Source organism: Miscanthus floridulus, chromosome 19, assembly GCF_019320115.1.
Source record: "Miscanthus floridulus cultivar M001 chromosome 19, ASM1932011v1, whole genome shotgun sequence".
Taxonomy (NCBI): Eukaryota; Viridiplantae; Streptophyta; class Magnoliopsida; order Poales; family Poaceae; genus Miscanthus; species Miscanthus floridulus.
The window spans coordinates 45720018-45726724 of record NC_089598.1 but is presented as its reverse complement, the minus strand read 5'-3'; the positions used below and the strand labels follow the sequence as shown (position 1 = coordinate 45726724).

The 6707-nt window shown below is 39.8% G+C and overlaps 1 non-coding gene across 1 annotated transcript; it reads left to right on the top strand.

Moving 5' to 3' along the window:
* Positions 1 to 1515: 1515 nt before the first annotated feature.
* Positions 1516 to 1623, top strand: LOC136530166 (small nucleolar RNA R71). Its single transcript, XR_010777658.1, has one exon. It is a non-coding gene; the product is annotated as a small nucleolar RNA R71 (small nucleolar RNA).
* Positions 1624 to 6707: the final 5084 nt, after the last annotated feature.

Here is a 6707-nt window from a genome sequence, read left to right as displayed (position 1 = left end):
CAGATTGGAGCATTGTTCCGGTCTTGGCTTGAAAGCGAACCGCTCTTCCTTTCCATTAATATGGAATTTAATTTCTCCAGCTCTGACATCAATGCGAGCATTGTAGTACTTAGGAAAGGTCTCCCAAGTATGAGGGGTGTCTTCATGTCCTCCTGCATGTCAAGTACTATAAAATCTACAAGAACAAAGAAATTTTGTATTTTTACCGGAATATTCTTAGCGATTCCTGCAGGACAGCGGACCGAATTATCGGCCAGTTACAAACACATCAATGTTGGTGTGAGTGTTGAATAGTTGAGCTTATCGAAGACCTTTTTGGGCATGACACTGACACTTGCTCTAAGATCGCATAATGCATTGTCAAAGTTCTGGCTTCCGATCGAACAATCGATAGTGGGACATCCTGGATCCTTCTTCTTGATAGGTGAAGTGTTTAGGATGGCCGCCCTACACCCCTTTGTTTACTTGATTACCTCAGGGGAAGGCAGTGGTCTTTTGTTGTTGAGGATGACTCTGAGATACTTCGCGTAGGTTGGTACCTGTATGGCATCTAGCAACAGAATATTGATATATAACTTTTGAATTACCTCTATAAACTTACCAAACTGCTCATCTATTTTGGCTTTCCAATTTCTGTGTGGAAATGGTAGGAGGGTCGTGTCATGAAAATCTTGTTGTAACTCTTGGTCTTGTGGCCCAACTTCTTCAACTTTATCAGTTCTCTTCTCCTCTTCCTGCACTACCACAGGTGTCTTACCTATCCTTATCGGATATGGTGGATCACGAGTAGACTTGCCACCTCTTGTGGTTATGGTGTTTACCTTCTCAAGGTTAGTGGCAAAAGGCAGAGCAGCAACCAACTGAGCTAATTGTGATTCTATCTTTTTTATTATAGCTAAGTTAGTCTTTTATGGAGGAAGAAAAACTATTCATTTTAGTATTTATGTTTTCTTGTACGTTATCATTAAAAGCAAGCTTCTTAGAAATATTCTCATTAATCCTAGCTTGTTCTAAGATCAAGTCTCTCAAGGGTGGCTGTTCAGAATTAAAAGAATTATAGTAATTACCTGGGTACTTACCTTGGTAATTTAACCGCTGTTGTTGATTCCATCCTTGTCTCTGTTGTTGTGGAGTAGAATTGTTGATGACAATATTTGCATTCTCCTGATATTCAGGGAATTCATCCCCCAAATATTCTCCACATGTGTTTTGAGCATTGAATGCATCTTAATAGCCTAACGATCTTTCTTGTAATTGGCCTGCTATTCAAGCTAATTCACTAAGATGTCCATCTTGGTTGACAGTGCACACACCACTTCTGGTACTTCTTCGCTCTTATTGCATGCTTGAATATTTCATTGAGGTCAGCCTTGATTAGAGGCTATCTTTTTCATAAGAGTTTTAGCTTTTCCAAGGGTGAGTGACATAAATGATCCTCCATCAGTTGCATCTAGTTGTTCAAAAGCTTTCTGAGTTAATCCATGGTAAAAGCCTTGCATGAGCAACCAATCTTCCATTCCATGGTGAGGACAGTCTGAAATGTATTCTTGAAAACGTTCCCATGCTTCTAGAATAGTTTCTCCCTTCTGCTGTTGGAAATTAGAAATCTTTCCTATTAAGGCATTGCTCTTGCCTATAGGGAAGAACTTTTCTAGGAAGGCCTTTGAACACTTTGCCCACGTGTTGATGTGATCTTTGTTGATGTAGAACCACTACTTCACCTGTCCCACAAGTGAGAATGGAAATAAGCAAAGTTGTATGATATCTTGAGCAACGCCCTTGATGACGACCATGCTACTTATCTCTAGAAAATTCTAAAGATGAGCACTAGCATCTTCATGTGCCTTTCCACTGAATGGGGTAGCTTGCACCTTGTTGATGAGGCTTGGCTTTAGCTCAAACTCGAGGTTGGTAGTTCTGAGTGTTGGTCCAGTGTGAATGTTCTCGGTGCTTGGAGCAGAGAACTCACGCAGGGTCTTGTCAGCCATAGCTTAAGAAACTAGTGTTGTGCTTCCTCTTGTTTTAGTTGATTCTGATTGATGGAAATCATTGGCAAATCACAACCAATCCTACAATACCCTGTATAAGATATGAACAAAGACAAACAAGGGTAAGCCTGCTAAAGTAGATGTGTTATGATTTTATCAATAAGTATTTATTTGGTCCATTCTCTTAGCCATGTGCCCTCCCCGGTAACGGTACCAGAAATAGTTGTTAACATGTCTTAGTATCACTCTTTACTAAGTTGTCATCCCTAGCATGATGCTAGAAATACGTTGTTGGTAATTATAAATGACACTTGAAAACTTAGAGAAAAATTATATATATATTAAAGTATCCGTAAGCGCACAGATAATATACCATTGTAGCATTTCACCTGGAAGTATGCCAGGTATCATTATTTATATTTTATCCACAAGGAGGAGTTATGGAGTTGTGTTGGCACAGAGATATTGACAAATATATATACTTATGATAAAACCACTCTCATGCTATGGCAGAGGTAAGTCAAATGATAAATGAATAATAAGTGTAAGGTAATAATGGTATTCCAGAGATAGAAATAGAGACTCATAAAATGTAGTACAACTAAATAGGAGATTCATTAAGAGCAAAAGATTCCTAAGTCATTCCTTATTTACTAAGTCTTTTGTACACCTAAGTATATACACTCTTATCTATAGTATAACTAACTTTGATTCTATGCATAAGGAACATTACTAAGGAAGATCAAGAACAGAGCTTGTCTCCCTTCGCAACCGTGTTCTACTTGCTCTACAAGCAGGAAGTGGACTACAAAGGACTCAATGGGAGTGTCACATCCGCGATCTACCATATGACCCAGAGTGCAGAATGCATCCGCAGGCAAACAATATCTAAGCACCATGCTTACATAGTGTTGACCACTTAATTCACTCGAGTATTAAGCTAAGAGCTTTGCGAACATATGCATAAATTCATCATCAATCATAACTATATCAAGCATATAGCTAGAGCAAACTAGGAACATTAAAATAGCAACATAATATTGAAGTAGCACAAAGTCATAAATTTAGAGATACAATGGCTATACTAGTCTCCAGACGGCAGATCCAGAATCCTAAGCAATAGCCCACACTGTACTTGAACCTTGCTAGCTAGCCTATACTAGAAACTTGAAGAATTAGAGCTCTATTCTCTTCTCTCTAGAAACCCAAATTTTTGGTCTAATCTTGACTTGTGGCAGCGTGCTCTGGAGGGGGGGCTGGGGCTGGTTATATAGGCCAGAGCATCAATCTTGAGCCCTCAGATCAAACTGACTTAAAACAATGGCGTAGATGCAATCCTTATGGTGGTGGAGAACCGACGTATGAAGGAGGGACTACCAGGTGGGTATAGGGGGCCGGCCGACTTACAGGTGGGGCCAGCCAGCCCCACATGTCAGCGCCTCGGCCTCCGCTTTAGTGTGGTGTCTTCCTAGGTCTTCTGGAACCTTCTGGGGTAGTTTTCGCTGTGGATAAGCGTGTTTTTGTTTGATGATCTAATCCCTCTTGACAGTTTTTTGATAAATCCTGCTGAAAACACAGATTCACCTCAACTTGTGGAAATTGTTAGTTTAAACCCCTAAATCTATGTTGGTGATCCTGTTTATACATTTATTCAAGTTAAGTTGATGGTTTATGATGGATGGTAACTACCGTCAACAATGGGAGTAGGGGTTTTCATCATCTTCGCCCGAAAAGGGTTGATCCTGAACCATGTTGATTAAACGTGGGCGCAGCTCATAGCCAGGTGTTAGGATAGGCTTTGAAGACTCTTTTGATGGTAAGCGTGCGCTCGTGGGTGCACCATATTGGTAGATAGGGGTGTATTCTAGATCCATGGTAAAAAGAAAGGAAAAGATAAAAGAATAATGATATAAGGTTAAGCTAGGCTTGAAGTTAACTCAGCAACCGTTTCCCCAGCAATGGCAACAGAAATGCTTATCGATATAAATTAATGCACACAGAATAATTCGCAAGCGCACGGATATTATACCGATGTAGCACATCATCGGGAGTACCCAGTTTTATATCGAACTCGAGGAAACATGTGTGAGAATAACCAAATCTAACTTAACCCAAATTCACAATCAAGGCTAGATAATAGGAGCATAGAGGAGACTACTAAGGTCTTCTAGTTCTAACTTCGGTAAGCTTTGTCTTATATTGTTCAATTCTAGGGATATTACTAGAGAAAACACAGGCAGAGTATGTTTTCTATAGTAACAAGGTCCTGCTAGGCCTACTAATAGGAGGTGGACTACAAAAGATTCAACAAGGCTATAAGAGTCACCCTCGCGAGCTACCACTGATCTGAAAATAGGGTACATCCACGAGTAACCAGTCTAAGCACCACGCTTACACTACGAATACTACTTTAACCCAAGAGCTACAAGGATTAAAGTACTCAAAAGAGAGTCACAAACCTAAAGAACAATATGAACAAGATGCTTACTTGAATTAGAAGTCGATTACTAGAGAAATCTTAGAAGAAAACTCAAGAAGAACTTGATTTCACTAGGGTACAAGCCGTAGAGAGAGCAACGATAGGCCGGGACTCCTCCAAACTCTTTCCTCTCATTCTATCTCACTATCTTTAGTACAAGACTAGATCCTATGGAGGACTAATCTTCTCTTGATTGCTAGCTCTAGGTCCTGGTGGACATATGAATTAGGGTTTTTAGCTTTTTAGCTCTTAGGATCTGACTTGGCTTAATGCCTTGAGGGGGGTGCAGGTAGATATATATAGACCAGAGCATCAATCCTGAGCCCTTGGTTCAAACCAACTTGAATAAATGGTGTAGATGCATCCTAGGAGGCAGTGGAGAACCAACGTAACAATAGGGCTGATAGGTGGAACCTAAAGGGGCCGGGTGGCCTGCTGGCCCCACATGTCAGGGACATGTGTCCTACTTTGGTGGAGAGCCACCTAGAATCTTCTAGAGTCTTCCCACGTCGATTACGTGTCGGAATTCCATGATTTCTTTTGACGAATAGGTCCTCCTTGACGGTTTTCTAATTAAATCCTGCTAGAAACATAGATTCACCAAAACTCATGTAAATTGTTAGTTAAAACCCCTAAGTCTATGTTGGTGATCCATTTTAACCATTTATACAAGTTATATTGTTGGTTTATGATAAATGTTAACTACTGTCAGCAGTCACAAAGACCAAGAATCCAATGGTTTTTCAAATTCACATCACCTACACATGCTAGTTAGGGATTTTGAAAAACATCTATCCTATGTCACACAAATGCACATTCTAGCATATAAAGGGCCATAGATGCACTTACAATGCATAAATGTGAATCCATACCTTTGCCTTGAGCCCATAATGATTTCCATAAAGAAAAGGTATATAACATGATGATCATTATGTTGACCTTATTTGCCAAACAATCATGCTATATATGAAATTAATTTCCATCCAAAGGACTACAAAGAGTGCTAGACGAAATTGTAAGTCCACAAAGGTGCAAAATAGAAATATGAGCTCCCCCTCATTAAGTGCCACAAGTAATTTGAATAACTTGCCACTAGCACTTTACTTAATTATAAATATGAGAGAGTCAATTTTCTATTTTGACCAACACATAGTAAGATGCCAAATTTAGATTTAGTTCAAGAGATGCTTACAACCACTTAGACATAATAAATCACTAAGCTTCTGAGTAATCTAAGAATATATGAAGTCACAACGATCATAACTCAGCAGCAAGCCAGCAACAAGAAATGATGTTCTACTCCCTGGAATACCGGACACGTTCGGTAGGTATGCGCAGAACAGAACCAGTGAGCTTTTGTTTGTGATTCTTCGTCGGCCACTAGTACTTCTTGTATACCTACATCTTGACAAGTATGTTGCTCTACTAGAGAGCCTTTAAGAGCATCACATGGCAAATATCAAATGATCAATTTGAATCTAATTAGCCACTTCTCAATATTTCACAAATATCCCTATTTGTGAGCCATTGAGCAAGTCAAACTTAAAGTGGCTATCCTAAGGTTTAGGTACTTGTTATGAAATGAGAAGATGAAGTAGAAATCATGATCATTTATTTTCTTTGGGTCAACCATAGGAGAAAGTATGATAAGAATTGGTTGATAACTTGAGTGAATATTTCCAATTATATTGCTCAAGCACCCTAGAGGCTTCATCTCATCACCAAGTACCTACATCAACATCCTAAGCATGCTTTGGTACCCAACTCATGTTGGGTCCTTTGGAGTTAGTCAACAAGTGCTTAAGCACCCAAATGTGTTTAACACTAGTTTGCGGTGAACTCATCACCTTGCTAGTGCTAACTTCATTTGTGGCCTTCCTAAGCATATTATCATAACCAAATATGTTTGTCTTAGGAATTTCACCATTTGGGCAATCATAACTTAGATGCCCCTTTCAATGACAAGCATAGCATATACGTCCTTGATTTGCTCTATGCTTGTTTTTCTTGTTGGGACACCCATCAATCGTGTGCCCCATCTCATTGCATCCGCATCATCTTCTTGTTGTAACTTGGGCTCTCTTTCTTGCCTTTTTGCACAAGGGGCAATTCTTGGTAGGATGGCCCAACTTCTTGCATGTGAGACAAGCCCTTGGCTCATCACTCTTTACTTGCTTGGCCACATTGGTAGAAGCTTTTTGTTCAGCGGCTTCAACCTTGTCGGCCCAACTCTTATGTGG